Source organism: Dasypus novemcinctus, chromosome 17 (genome assembly GCF_030445035.2).
Source record: "Dasypus novemcinctus isolate mDasNov1 chromosome 17, mDasNov1.1.hap2, whole genome shotgun sequence".
In the NCBI taxonomy this organism is placed as follows: Eukaryota; Metazoa; Chordata; class Mammalia; order Cingulata; family Dasypodidae; genus Dasypus; species Dasypus novemcinctus.
Window position 1 is genome coordinate 88,521,572 of NC_080689.1, and position 14,787 is coordinate 88,536,358.

At 42.9% G+C, this 14,787-nt stretch overlaps 2 non-coding genes and 1 gene segment (V, D, J or C); 2 read left to right on the forward strand and 1 right to left on the reverse strand.

The window, feature by feature from the left end:
• LOC131273808 (immunoglobulin kappa variable 3-11-like) overlaps positions 1-14,787 on the forward strand; it is a 911,457-nt gene that overhangs the window by 261,449 nt on the left and 635,221 nt on the right.
• Positions 5,077-5,213, forward strand: LOC131274129 (small nucleolar RNA SNORA9). The gene has a single exon (XR_009181340.1). It is a non-coding gene; the product is annotated as a small nucleolar RNA SNORA9 (small nucleolar RNA).
• On the reverse strand, positions 14,599-14,705 carry LOC131274148 (U6 spliceosomal RNA). Its single transcript, XR_009181361.1, has one exon. It is a non-coding gene; the product is annotated as a U6 spliceosomal RNA (small nuclear RNA).

Sequence of the window (14,787 nt, forward strand, 5' to 3'; positions counted from 1 at the left end):
ATGCACATCAATGTTCATAGCAGCATTGTTCACTATTGGCAAAAGTTGGAATCAAACCAAATGCCCACAACAGATGAATGGATAAATAAAACATGGTATATACATTCAGTGGATACTACTTAGCTTTAAGAACGAATACACATCAAACACACGTGATAAAATGGATGAATCTTGAGAACCTTATGTTGAGTGAAGCAACCCAGGCAATCAAGGACAAATACTACATGATCTCAATGATATGAAATAAGTAAACCAAGCTGCCTCAGAGAGCTAGAGCCTGGATGATAGGCTTAAAAGAAATTGGGGGGTAGAGGAAGGATGTAAGCGGACACCTACATGGGTGAAATCTATGATAAGCTGGAAATAAGTATTTGTAAAGGAAGGGATAAAATGGGGGAGTAGGGTGACCTTTGGGTGGGGCTTTGCAGGCTTGAGGGGGGCTAGGGATGGGAGGATGGGTAATATTGCCCAAGAAAGTGGGGGGAGGGTGGGGGAACATACAAACATAGGAGATTTTCAGGAATATGGTTGAGCATATAACGCTGAGAAAACTTTTTCAAAAATATAATAAAAGAGGTTACGTGTTTAAGATGCTTAAAGGGGATAATCTGATGAAGGACAGGCTCCTAGGGAGTGTGTGAGTGCTCATTTTGCCATAGTGGGTTATATCATTGGATAGAGACCCATATAATGAGAGTGAAGGTATACCCACATCCTGGGGAGGACTGATGTTCTCAAATAGAGGGCATTGTATCTCTCGAGAGAAATGGTGGCTCCCAATATATTAGGGCAGTCATGCATGTCAAGCCCTCAACACTGTTGCAAATATTTCTGAACATGGCCCTTCAAGCAATGAAGATTTACTGTCTCTGTGGGCCCTAACGGAGGGGGAAAAAGATATTGAATAGATGGAACCAATGTAACTGTGTGGGCAAAAGAAGTGTTCCACGAGATTACACAAGGATGGATATAAGACATGTTAAATTACACCAAAAATATATAGTGGCTGGTAGGCTAAAATGTAAATCATAATGTAAAACATAAAGTGATCAAAAATTTTATATAAACCACAATGTAAACCCAAATGTTACCTTGTTTGAAAGCTATTGTCTCAATATCTGTACATCAGTTTCAGTAAATATAGTATGAATTATGTAAAAAGATTATTGCTGTGGAAGGGAAAAGGGTTTTATGTTGAATATGTGGGAGTACTGTATATTGTATATATGAATTACTGTGATCCAAAACTTTTGTGAAGATGAGCTTAATAATTAGGAAAAGAAAAAGAAAAACAAAGGACGTAGACACTGAGGAAAGGACGGAAGAAGTTGCCTTGCCAATTTGCATACAGGGCAACACTTATTGCAGTGATGGAAGGGAAAACATCAAAAACAAAGCTTTTGCATTTTTAATTTTTTGATACCCCAATTTATTTTTACCTTAATTTTTCTAAATTAATATATGTATTCTATATCTAACCTTTAAACTCATCACTGTATTCCATTTCACTATTAATGGAACCTGGCAATATATTGGGCTTCATTTTTGAAGACGTTTTGGATCAGAGAGAGGTTGAACAATGACAGGGGAGGAATACTGGTGTGGGATGTTATTGACAGGGGACCCATGGTTGGCAGGAGTTGTCCAGGGCATATATCCAGGGTACATAAAAATGTTTGGATATTTTCATAGTGGTTACAATTAAAAACAACAATTGAGGGAGTGCTGGCTTCCTAGCCAGGGGAGCTCTATCACAGTCACTAAAGGAACAGCAACAATTCCCCAAGTGCAACAGCAAAGACCAAAAAAGAAAGAAGGTCCAACAATGAGCCATTGACACTAATGACTATGCTTGTAAGCCTGTGCACCTGAAATAAGAACAAGGACTAGAGCTGCAGGATGCCTAAGAGTTACCTCCTGAGAGTGTCCATGTTGGTCAAATAAGGCCAGTCTTAAAGCCAAACTCAGCATGTAAATGTCTTGCCTTCCTCTCAGTGTGGGACATGACTCGCAGGGATGAGCCTCCCTGGTGCTGAGGGATTACTACCAAGTACCAGCTGATGATGTAATTAGAAAATGTCCTTGAATAAAAGGGTCAATTTAGACCAGCAGAATATCTCAGTCCACATATAATACCAGGAGTTAAACATGCTTTTGACTTCAATAAAAGGGGAAAATGGAAAGGACAAATGAGTTTATATGGTTATGAGTCTCCAAAAAGAGCCAGGAGGTTATCAGAGGGGTTGCTCTTATGCATACCTCAGCAGAGTTCCAGAGACAGATAAAGTAGATAAAACCCCAGGTATTGGATCTTCTGAGGGCTACAGAGACCCACAGGTTCTATGGTCATGGCAGATGGAGTTCAGTGACATGTCAATTGGCCCAACATTGGAGTTTGTGTTTCTGTGTGATGGAGCTGGGCTCAGATGTGATCTTTGTCCACAAGCTTCTCCTGTCACTTTTACTGGAACTATTGTTGATGCTGGGATTTAATGTATACCCAGGGGACTTGAATCTCTGGACTGACCATGCGATAGCCAGGCCCTGAACCTCAACAGACTTGCAACTCCTACACTCTGGTTTATTGGACTTACCCCACTCAGCTAACATGGAGGTGAAGAAGGTCAACCACCACACCAGGGAGCCAAGAGTGCCTACAACTGAAAGCAGGAGAATTGCATCCAGCATCCATGTGAAATCTGAGGCCCTCTTGATATAGATGTGGAGTGGACCCAAACATTCTAAGGTCCATAGGATGTAGGAATAGTGTGTGGATTAGAGTGGACTTACTGATATTCTATTCATGAACTATTGTGATTAGTAATCGAAGAAAATATGGCATTGGTGTGGAGAATGTGGCCATTTTGGCTGCTGGGGTTAGGGACTGGGAGGAAGAGATGTGATGCGGGGGCATTTTCAGGAGTTGGAGTTGTCCTGGGTGGTGCTGCAGGGACAGTTACCAGACATTGTATATCCTCTCATGGCCCACTGAGTGGACTGTGGGAGAGTGTGGGCTATGGTGTGGACCACTGACCATGAGGTGCAGCGGTGCACAGAGATGTATTCCCCAAATTCAATGAATGTCTCATGATGATGGAGGAGGTTGTTGTTATGGGGAAATGAGTGGGGTGAGGGGAGTGGGGAATATATGGGAACCTCATATTTTTTTAATGTAACATTAAAAAAAATAAAGACACACACAAAAAAATAACTATTTAAAAATGTTCAGCAATAGTGCAAGTTAATGGCGGTAGGGTGAGATAGGAGATTCCTGTATGATGTTATATGTTTGTTTTGTAAGTTCGCTATTATTATTATACATGTAATGTTTATGTATGTTTATGTATGAGTGATATACTTCAATAAATTTTTTTAAAATGTGAATGATCTGATAACAATTTTGTAGACTGAAATAATTGTTGACTTAATGTTGTCTGTTCATTCAACAGAAACTTTTAAGTGGCATCTGTTTGCTTGACTCAGAGAGACTTTGCTACAAAGCAGTATAAAAATCCTAATTTGGAATATGTATGTACCTGACATAGCTGCATGGAAGCTTCCAGGAAGTCTGTAAGACAAGCTAGGATCAATTCAATCTAAAAGTTGATTTAAAAGATGGGTTGAAATCTATTTGGGTAGCTTAGATATTCTCCTTAAATTCAATAAAAAATGACCATTAAGCATCTACTGCTTGTATGTTGGATGATATATATACATCAGATTTAATAATGTAACTACTGTGAATTATACAACTTTTTATTTTATATTAGAAAAAATAAGTGAATTATTGAAAATTTAATACCTGATATGAAGGAGTATCAGGTATTAAATTTACACATGTCTTGTGACTATTTCTCATATCATTAGACAAGAGGGTCCTCCACAGATCTTTCCAGGATATTCCCATCTCTGTTCCTCATTTCTGCTCCTTGTTTGAAGTGATCCATATGCACATGCCTAATGTCTTTCCACTTGCAAAAGTTATCAAGTCTACCTTGACCTTATCTATAGTTCATTCTTTCTTTGCAGTTGATATCTTACTTTTAGCATCTTTTGCAATCTAGACAGATGATGTATTACCCAAATCATAATTCTTAGTTCCATTCAATTTAACAGATTTTTTTTTCACATTACCATTTTACCTTTCCTCATGTAGTTTGTACACATAGCAAGATGAACCTGAGACATGACTGAACTCGTTGCTTGGAAGTCCTCTAGGCTAAGTATCGAAGTTTATTGATTTTGAGTTCTGCTTTTTACACAAAAAACTCTCAAGCAAAATAAGCAATATTTTGCACTTGGGGAGCTGAGCGCTCTTCTTTACCAGCCGCATTCGGTTAGTTTTGTAGTGATGCTGCAACAAAGGGCACAAACTTCGTGACCGAAAACAGCAGAAACTGCCTGGGTCAGCTCGGGATTCCACCACCTGTCCACCAGCCACCTGGAAAATCCCCACCATCAGCACAGTCTGTGAAGGCCAGGGAACCCCTGAGGGATGCTGGACCTGTCTGCCCCGCCTTCCCTTCCGTCCAGTTCCTGGAACAACCTCTGCTCATGGCAGCCTGAGGCAAAGTTTTATTGAACTAAAAAGCAAACAGAAATATATTCTCTCATGGTCCTGGGGAGCAGAAGCTGGAAATCGGGTGTTGCAGGGTGGGCTCCTCTGGAGGCTCAGAGGGAGAAACCGCCCCTCCTCTCCCACAGCTCCTGGGGCTTCCCTCAAGCCTTGGCGTTCCCTGGCTTGCAGGTGTGTCCCTGCAGTCCTCCCCTGACCTTCCTGAGCTGGGGTTTCCAATCTCCCCCTCCTTACTAGGACACCAGCCACTGGGTTAGGGCCACCCCAGTCCAGCATGACCTTACGTGAACTAAGTGCATGAGCAAAGACCCTATTTCTAAATAAGGCCACATTCACAGTATGGGAAGGTTCACCCTTCAGTATATCCTTTCGGGAGACACAATTCATCCCATGACACCTGGTTTTACTTGTTGGGTTCTGGAGGTTCTGGTTTCAGAATGTTGCTTTCTGAAGAGAAGCTGACGTCAGGTTCATAGAAGAATTACAGAAGAATGAGGGGCTTGCAAGCCTCCAGCGTGCTTGGGTCTGCAGTGAAACCCTGTGCATTCCTACAGTGCTTGCAAGAACAGTTTTGAAACGGTTTGAGACCTTGCTCTGCTCGGTCTACAGAGCAAGATAATAGAAATTTCAGACAATTGCTTGCCCCCTCCTGAATCTCGTGTACCCGGCGTTTTGTCTGCACTGTCTAATATTGCAGCCACCTGGCCATGTTTGGCTTGTTTAACAGAAAGTAAAATTTAAGATTCAGATTTTCAGAGGCTCTGAGTATACGGGATGTTCAATTAGAGAAACAAAGGCTAAGTTTTTACTGAAGAGCTGAATGCCTAATGAACTAGGGAGGGTGAGGGCAGTATGAGCTGAATTTAATGGAAGAGCATTGGAGAGTCAGGTGAGAATGTCTGCTGAGCACCCATCTTGTGCCAAACCTGCTGACACTCAGCTTAGTATCAATGTTGAGGAATAGTTGTAGCTCCAGAACAGTAAGGGAGCAGATGCTGAACATGTTGGGCCTCAGCAGGGTTCCTGTTGGAGCCAAATCTCGGCTGTGATGTCTTCCCACCATGGTTCTCGGCACTTTGGAGTCTACCATTCCCCTGGTGTTTGATTCAGCAAAATTCCCATAATGCCAAAGCTGGAATATCCTTGAAAGCCTGTGCCATTGGTGTCCATCAGGCTGTTCCATGGAATCTGTGCAGTGATGAGGAAGTCGATGTGTCTCAAGAATTTGGGCATCTGCCTATCACATAGGAGTCCCCAGATTTGGTCCTGGTGCCTCTTAAAGAAGCAGCAAGCTGATGCAATAAGATGATGCAATGAGGAAACACAGTGGGAGACATAACAAGCAACGAACGGGGGTGGATCAAGCACCTCGCTCCTACATGGGAGGTCCCGGGTTCAGTTCCCAGTGCCTCCTAAAAAGAAAAGAAGAGGAGCAGATAGTATGAGTGCAAACAACAGGGAGGGGGAGGTAAAATTACCTCCCCAAAAACTCATTGGAATTTCTGATTCTTGGAGTAACACTGGTGGGTAGAGTGTCCAGCTGAGACTTAAGCCTTGGGTGGGGTGGGAGTGGTTGAATAAAGGTGGTTTTATATCTGTGGGGTGAAAAAGAAAGAATGAAACCCTTAATTGTTGAATGTGGCTCCCAGGGATGTGTGAGTAAGTTCATGTAATTTGAAGGGAAGGTATTTAGCCTTTCTGAACTCTATTCAGACCTTCTAAGTTTAAAAAATGTGATAATAGAGAATACTCTTAAGAGGAAGGATAGCAAGTGGTCTCCATATCCAGCTTTCCCACCACCGTGCTTTCCCACCCACTGCTCTAGGTTGGACGAGGGAAAGGAAAAAGAGTAGAAAAACTGGATTATCAGTTGTTCAAGGGAAGGGATGCTGCCTTAGGTGTCTCTGCACTTCCCTAAGAGTGTTTGCTGAGAGCAAACTCAGTGAGTGTTAGCTGGATGGGTGGGAGAATGAGAGGGCAAGGCTCGGTGCCCACACAGGAGTGGGAGGAGAATCAAAGTGGGTTTCACATGCTCCCCCACCCCACCCCAATACATGACATTTCTTACCTGGGCTCTCAGCGCTGTCCTTTGTGCCCTGCTGAAGCCTGCGCCCTTCTGTTTCCATACCTGGTGCTCCTCACTAGGGGGTGGAGGCGGGGAAGGAGCACGTCTGACCACGTGGTCTGTGGAGCCCCGTTAGCGCTGGAAGGAGAGCAGTGGGGGCTTCAGAGGGCGGGTTCAGGCAGGAGGGATGTGATCCCTGCCCACCGTTTACCAGCTGTACGGCCTCGACATGTTACTTATTCTTCTCAGTCTCTCTTACCTGTAAACTGGGTCTTAGGCATTCCTCTAGATGAACTTATTTTGAAATATAATATACATACAGAAAACTGTACAAGTCGTAATCATACAGCTTTCACAAAGCAGCACTGCACAAACGGAGGGCAGAATAGTGCAGAGCTCTAGACCCTCTTCTTGGCCCTCCCAGTCATCACCCCACCCCACCTGATGCAAGAGGACACCCATCCCAATGTCTAACTTTATTTTAGTTCCCTCTGCTTTTGAATTTCATATGGATAGAAACATATATATAGAATGTACCTTTTGCATTTGGTTTCTTCTGCTTAGCATCATGCTTATAAGATTCATCTACATTGTTGGGTGTAGTTGTGGTTTCTTGAGTCTCCTTACTGAGCTGTGTTCCAATGTGCAAGTATAGCACAAGGAAATTATCCCTTTCACTGTTGTAGACATTTCAGTTATTTGCAGTTTTTGGCTCTGAACACTATTGCATATATATATTTTTGGTGGACAGGTATAAGGAGTGGAATGATTCCCTCTAGGAGTGGAACGATTCCCTCTAGGAGTGGAACTGCTGGATTATGAAATGACCAGCTCTGAACTGTATAGAACCTGCCTGATAGTTTAATGTTCATTTTTAACCTCACAGCGTTGTGAGCATTAAAGTGCTCATTAGGGTGCTTGGAAGACAGAAGGGCCCCAATATGCCTTTAAAAATGTAATCAAGATGGCAGACTTGGCCCAGTGGTTAGTGTGTCCATCTACCACATGGGAGGTCCAAGGTACAAACCCCGGGCCTCCTTGACCCATGGGGAGCTGGCCCACGCACAGTGCCGATGCGCCCAAGGAGTTCCTTGCTGTGCTGGGGTGTCCCCCGCGTGGGGGTGTCCCACGCACAGGGAGTGCGCCCCGTGGGTAGGGCCACTTAAGCGAAGGAGGGTGCCCAGGAATGGTGCCCCACATGTGGAGAGCTGACGCAACAAAAAGCAACACAGATTCCCATGCCACTGGCAACAACGGAAGCGGACAAAGAAGAAGAAGCGGGTGGACACAGAGAACAGACAACTGGGGTGGGGAGGAAGGGGAGAAAAACAAAAAAATATATAAATCTTTAAAAATAAAAATAAAAATGTAACCAAGGCTTAATACTCTCCATTAATTTGAAGTACCTTAATGGACTTAAACATTTTCTTACTGCTTGCTCATTTAGGTGGTATCTGGTTTGTGTGTGTGTGTGTGTGTTTAAATATAACACTGCAGGAAATGACTCTCCTTATCGCTGTTTCCTTCTAAAAACTTGCTTTGGGTTAAGTTCTCAGGACACGTTTAACAGGATCAAGCATGTGTGACTTTCAGAACGTCCTCCCTGGAAAGACCACATGGGCTGGCTGAGAAGGGAAAGCAAGGCAGCCTCTCGTGCCCTGTGCGGTGGAGCAGGCTCTGAAGACAGGTGGGCTCTTATAGAGGGCAGGGTAGAGGATGGATTTCTGTAAATGGTGGTGCCCTTGGGGCAACTAATGATTTAGTTCCCAAGAAGGAAAAATTGGCAATTTGAAAAACAACATATTACCACATTAAGTCAGGAAGGAGAAATCACATGTGCAAAGCATTTTCATTTACTTTATTAGTTCATTCTTTTTTTTTCTTTCCCCCAATTATTAGGATCTTTAACCTAAAGGGGCAGGGGAAGGTGAGCTGGGGAGGGGCTGCAGGACTGAGAGGCTCGGGCATCTCTGGGGAGAGGGCAGCGCCCTGGCCGGGGCGGCCTCGCAGGCTCCAGCCTGGTTCCTGGTGAAGCTCTTGACCAGCGGGAGCTCAGGCCCTCGGGGTGACCTGCAGTCCTCCTTGGTGTGGGCGCTGTGCTGGGCCGCGGGCGGCGTCAGGACGCTGTGGAGGTGGAGGTGCCGTCCTCGCTGTCCTGCTCCAGGCGCTGCTCTGGACGTCCTTGGTCCACTCGGCTCCGTCCACCTTCAGGTGACCTTGGCGTTACCGGGACAGTAGCCGTTCACAGGCACACGACGGAGGCCGTTCCAGAAGCGAGCTGCTCCGGGGACGGGGGAAGAGGAAGGGACGGGCTGGCCACGCTCCCTGGGGAGGGAAGCACAGAGGGGTGGTCAGGCGGGCGTGGGGACAGACACACAGCAGCATGCCTACTCCGTGTCAGTGCAGCCACGAGGCTGTATTTTTTTAAGATATCGAGATCACAAAAATGTTACATTAAAAAATATAAGAGGTTCCCATACACCCCCCCCCCCCCGCTCCCCCATCAACAACCTCTTTCTCCTGTGGCTCTTTCCTTGCGTTCGGGTGACTCATCGCTGCTCTAACTCTGACACCACCTGAGGTCTCCTGGCTCGCTGGTCTGACCTCACCTTCTGTCCTTCCCCTGCTCTCCCTGCCTCATGCAGTGATCTCAGTGCCACCGGCAGAGACACCCACACCTCTTCTTGTGACCCCCATAGTTCTGAACCCAGGACAGGTGTGGGCTGTCCCCGTGGAGGAAGACGAGGCAGCGGCCTCTGGGGAAGGCTCTGGCTCCCACTGCCCCGTCCCCCTTCCAGAGCTGCCCTAGGCTCAAAGCTGCCCCCGCCCCCCGTGCTTCCCTCGCCGTGGCAGGGCTGGATGCACCCTGCAGAGTGGGTCCCAAGCCCATGTCTGCCCCTGGATGGGGAGGCCCCTTTGCCTTCTGGGCCCTGCCACCCACTCTCCCCTCCCCAGAGGCTCTAGGTGAGTCCTGGGCCCTGGCCCGAGTCTCTAGCTGTGTGGGGCGATGTTCAGCCAGCCCAGAAGTGCTGAGAAGATTTGGGGTACACTGCGACCCTGGCCACCTGCCCAGGAGGAGCTGGCTGGCTTCAGTCCTGACCTTGAGCAGCTGCCAGGTGGCCCCTGGAAATGCCCCTTGTGTTCCAGCCCCGAGTGGGACAGCAAGTCCCCCACAGCCCCACTCAGTTTTCTCTTGTTTAAAGTCACAAAACAAATCAAGAATCCTTTGCTAGGAGAAGTCAGCAGATGAGTTTATGGTTTTTATAAAGCTAGCCAAGCAGTTCAACATAAGACACTGCACTTTTTAAATTTCTCTTTTAAACTTACATGACTAATTTTCCCAGAGAATTGTATAAAATTAGTCATGGTGGAAAAATAATGTGATCTCTAGAAATTAAGGAGAGGGAAAACATTCTGTGATATTCCCATCTTTGTTTCCCTACACATTTAAACATCGAACAATTACTCCATTAGATCTGGGCATTATTTCAAATAATCTTATTAGCTTTTAATAGAGTTTTAAAGGCCCTAAATACCCCCTGCCAAGTTTGTCTAGACCAGAATAATCCCCCTTAAACATCACTTTTGAAATCAGCTGATGCTAAGGAAAGCCAAATTAATAAACTCTTTTAGAGGCGATGGGATTAAAATACCTAAATTAAAATTTTTCTATCAAAGAATTAAGGTATTGAAAAAATATATATGTAAAATTATTAATCACTTTTATAAATAATTAGATATTTTGTACAACTGAAATATCATACTCCTACCCAAATCAGTTATATTTTTGAAAATTAAAAATATCACAAATTTAGCTTATTTCTATTTATCTGTTAATATGCATAAATGATATTTGATGTGAAGTCAGTAAAATTTATCAAGACCTGAGAGGTTAGCCTGCTGGCATTAAGTTTGATTTTTGCTGCTGTGAAGTTTGCCCTGAAACACTTATATACATTTATCTCTTGGATTATGCTTTTACCATTTAAATAAATTTTATCACAGGTATTGAAATAATTTATATATCACTGAAAAAAATAGTTTTCAGTTCTTTATAGTCCCCTAGTGAAAATTAATTAAGGGGATATAATAATAGAAATGAATGTGAATTTTATATCTGAAATCTCTAACAAATAGATATGTTACTTGTTTTTCCCACATTAGGTTATGTCCACCGCATTTCATTCGTAGCATAATTTGTATCACTGTGTGTCACGAAGATCAGGCCACAGCAAATTTAAATGGACCAGTGCTGGGTTGCTGCAGACCTTAGCAGCCAGGCACTCACTGCCACATGAGCGCATGGCCATGGAAGTCACTCAATCATGAAGAAATACTGCCAAGAAGTCTATGGCCCACGTTAGCTGTGCCACGGCATCCTTGGTGGTATAAAAATGTGGCCACTCTTTAAGTAAAATGTTTTGTGCTTTTATACAAGTCCTTGGCCAATTAAAAATGCAATAAATTTTACTTTCCTTCATTTAAACATTTCTTTGAAACTGGGATTTTGGGGACAATAGTCTTGCCACCATTATCATAAAAGATCATTTCATGTTTAGTCTCAAAGGCCTTCTTCCTATAAAAGAACATGAACATTCTAAGCTGATTTTGACAGGTTACAGTTCAGACTGTAAAAAATGACATTAAGCCACCTCTTCTACTTGACAATTGGGTATACTTTTCTAGCTTTTTGTTGGCTTTTAGTTCACACTATTGATTTTTCTACTTGTAAAATAATTCTCAGGCAGAAGAGAGAACACAGACTAAGAAATACATTTCTCTCCTTTTCTTAATCATATATGATGAGCAAAAAACCAATAAAATATTTGGCAAAACCCAATGAAAATGAAATTACTTTTGTTCTTTATAATTCCAAGGGTTCTTCATTAATCTACACACTTTTTTCTGAGTTATTTAATTTAGATCAATTTTCACCATTTTTTTTGTCTCCAAATCTAAATATGAAACTGAGTCTAACTTTCTTAAACTGATGACAAATCTGAAATGCTCTCAATTATTATCACCACAAAACTTATGCTTAAGCCTCAATTAGACAATACTGGCAATTAGACATACATTTCAGAAAGCAGTAGAGAGAAATTACTTACGTTTAATCTCCAGATGGTTCCTTCGGCCAAAGGTGATCCACAGTATTAGCTTAATTACTTTCTCCTCAACAAAAATACCTTCCTGTTGCCATTCTTACTAGATTGTCTGATACGGAGAAAATCTGACCATTTAAATGCTGCAACAACTGACTGGCTCTACGTTCTTCCTTGAGATCAACTGATTGTCAGCCCCTTACTCATCTGCTTTCAGGGAGAATCCCATTCTCCTTAGAACTGACCTCAACCCATATCCCAAATATGAAAAGCCCCCAATTTCACAAATCTACAAGAAAAACAGTTAGAGAAGGGCACTTACGTTTGAGCTCCACCTTGGTCCCCTGGCTGAAGGTGAGCCACAGTGATAGGACCCACACTTTTCCCTCAACAAAAACCTCCTCTTTTTGAACCTAATCAGACTAGATTGGCTAATTTGGAGGGAATTCCAGCTCTTTCTTTCTCATTCTCCCTACAAACCATATTCACCTTGAAAAAATCCAACAATTTCTTGGCTCACCTAATTGGCCAATTTTCTGCCATTTACTTTTGGGTCACTAGGAATGGTTAATTTAGCCTAAATATCACAAATTCACACAAATGTTACAACACTGCAAAAACTTCACAAATAATGGAGGAAAAATGTACTTACATTTCATTTCCAATTTGGTCCTTTGGCCAAAAGTGAACCATAGTGCTTCTTCTTAAGTTTCCTCCTCTACAAAAACCTTCCCTGAGAGGGGCAACAATATCCCTTCTCCAAATAAATTATTTTGATTTGGAAATCAGAAAAATAAGCCATCAGCTAGCCTCCTGGGGAACAATTTTCCCTTCTCTATATCTAACCTAGGAATGAATTTTTTTACATCCCTGGCCTGCACCACGATACACAAGAAGGAACAAAAAGCAAATCCAATGGATAGAAACAGTAAGAAACAGTTGGAAACATAAATATGTTTGATTTCCAGCTTGGTTCCCTTGCCAAAACTGAACACACAGTGGTTTCTCTTAGTCTCTCACTCACACAAAAACTGAGTTTCCCTTTCTGACCATTGAGCAAGGCTCTGTTCAGAATCTGTGATGACGCTCCCCAGTAAATTTCTGAAACTATCACTCAGGCAAGTTATTCTCACTCAGTGACTGAATCTTGTCCTTCAGAGAAACAGAGAAAATGTGCACTCGATTCTCAAGTTTGCTTACAGGCTTTATCTTTATCTTTACCCCATAGGATATCAGAGTCTGGCTGCAAAGAGTGAGCTTATAGGTCATTTTATAACACAAGGATCACAAGGCACAGACAGCCGAGGGAGGAAAGTTTGGATTTTACTCACGTTTGAGTTCCACCTTGGTCCCTGGGCCGAACGTCCAACCCCGTGATATTTCTCTGATATCTCACTGTACAAAAACCCTTCTCATTGAAGTGCAACAGAGCCTGGCTCAGCTGCTGAATCTTATCTCCCGTTTCCAGCAAGTGCAGGAGCCCTGGTCTTTCCTGACAGAGGGAAATGTTTGTTTCCTTAGGTGAAATCTGAAGTCCTAGAGATTAATATGTTTTTGTTCATGGCCCGACATTCCCTTTCTCTAGCATTTTATCACATCATGATTGCTTCCCTCCCTCCTTCCCCTAAATTGGGAAGAAAAAACAAGCGAAATATAAAGATTGCCACCTCTTCACACCTTCTCCTGATGGGGAAAGGTGGTTTGCAAATGATAACCCTCATTCACTGTAATTAAGAAACTTGTTAGCATCTCTTAGTTAAGATTAATGCCAGCCTGTCTTCCTGTTGGAACTTTTCCTTGGCCCTGATGCTGTTTCTAAACAGACAGACTAACTGTATACCAATCCAAGGCATATACGTTTCTTTAAAATGTTCTTGCTATTAAGCAACTGATGATGTGATATGAAAATGAAGGTCAAGAGTAGGCAAGTAGATTTTATTTTGACTGATTGTTCTCTTGTCATAGGGCAGGTAAAGCTCAAAACAGGTGCCACCATTTCCGTGGAGCTCACCCAGGTCCTTGCTGTCTTTGGGCTGCCAGGGAATCATGGCATGCCACGACATTTCCATAGGAACACAATCAGGGATACCAAAACCTCACCTTGTTTTGTGAACAGCTTCATCTACTGTCGTCTTGTTTCCCTTGTAACCCTAAACTCCCACCCTCAGAATACATTGCTCCCACCAGCCTAAACTGCTTAAAGATCTTTTGTGGCCTTCAGCATTTAGAAAACACTTCCTCTACTTGACAAAACCTTTGCCTACTTGGGTTAGAATGTAAACACCTAATTGTTCCTAAGACACATGTCTCCTGGATTATTTCCAAGTAGCTGACCAAATCATGCAGAGAGCACAGAAGCAGGCAATTGGGCCTAGAACACCTAATTGCTTTTATCTGCAGTCAGATTCTTTCCACTCTACTAGACTGTCAGATGGTTGATATTTTATTTCCATTGTATTCTTAAGGGAGTCCCTTATATACATATTTTTTAATTTAATTTTTAATTTTTTAATTTTTTTTAAATGTTACATTAAAAAAACTATGAGGTCCCCATATAGCCCCCACCCCCTTCACCCCACTACTACCACATCAACAACCTTTAATCATCGTGGCACATTCATTGCATTTGGTGAATACATTTTGGAGCAGTGCTGTACCACATGGATAGCGGTTTACATTGTAGCTTACATTCTCACCCAGTCCACCTAGTGGGCCATGGCAGGACATGCAATGTCCAGCAACTGTCCGTGCAGCACCACCCAGGAAAACTCCAAGTTCTGAAAATGCCTCCACATTATATTTCTTCTTCCCTTTCCCTACCCTCAGCAGCTGCCATGGCCACTTTCTCCACATTAAAAAATATGGAACGCTTCACAAATTTTTGTGTCATCCTTGTGCAGGGACCATGCTAATCTCCTCTGTATTGTTCCAGTTTTAGTATATGTGCTGCCAAAGCGAGCACTATATATTTTTAATGTAACATTTATGTAATCTAAAGCTTCTTTAAAAATAAAAAATTAATTAAAAATAATTTCTCTTGCAGA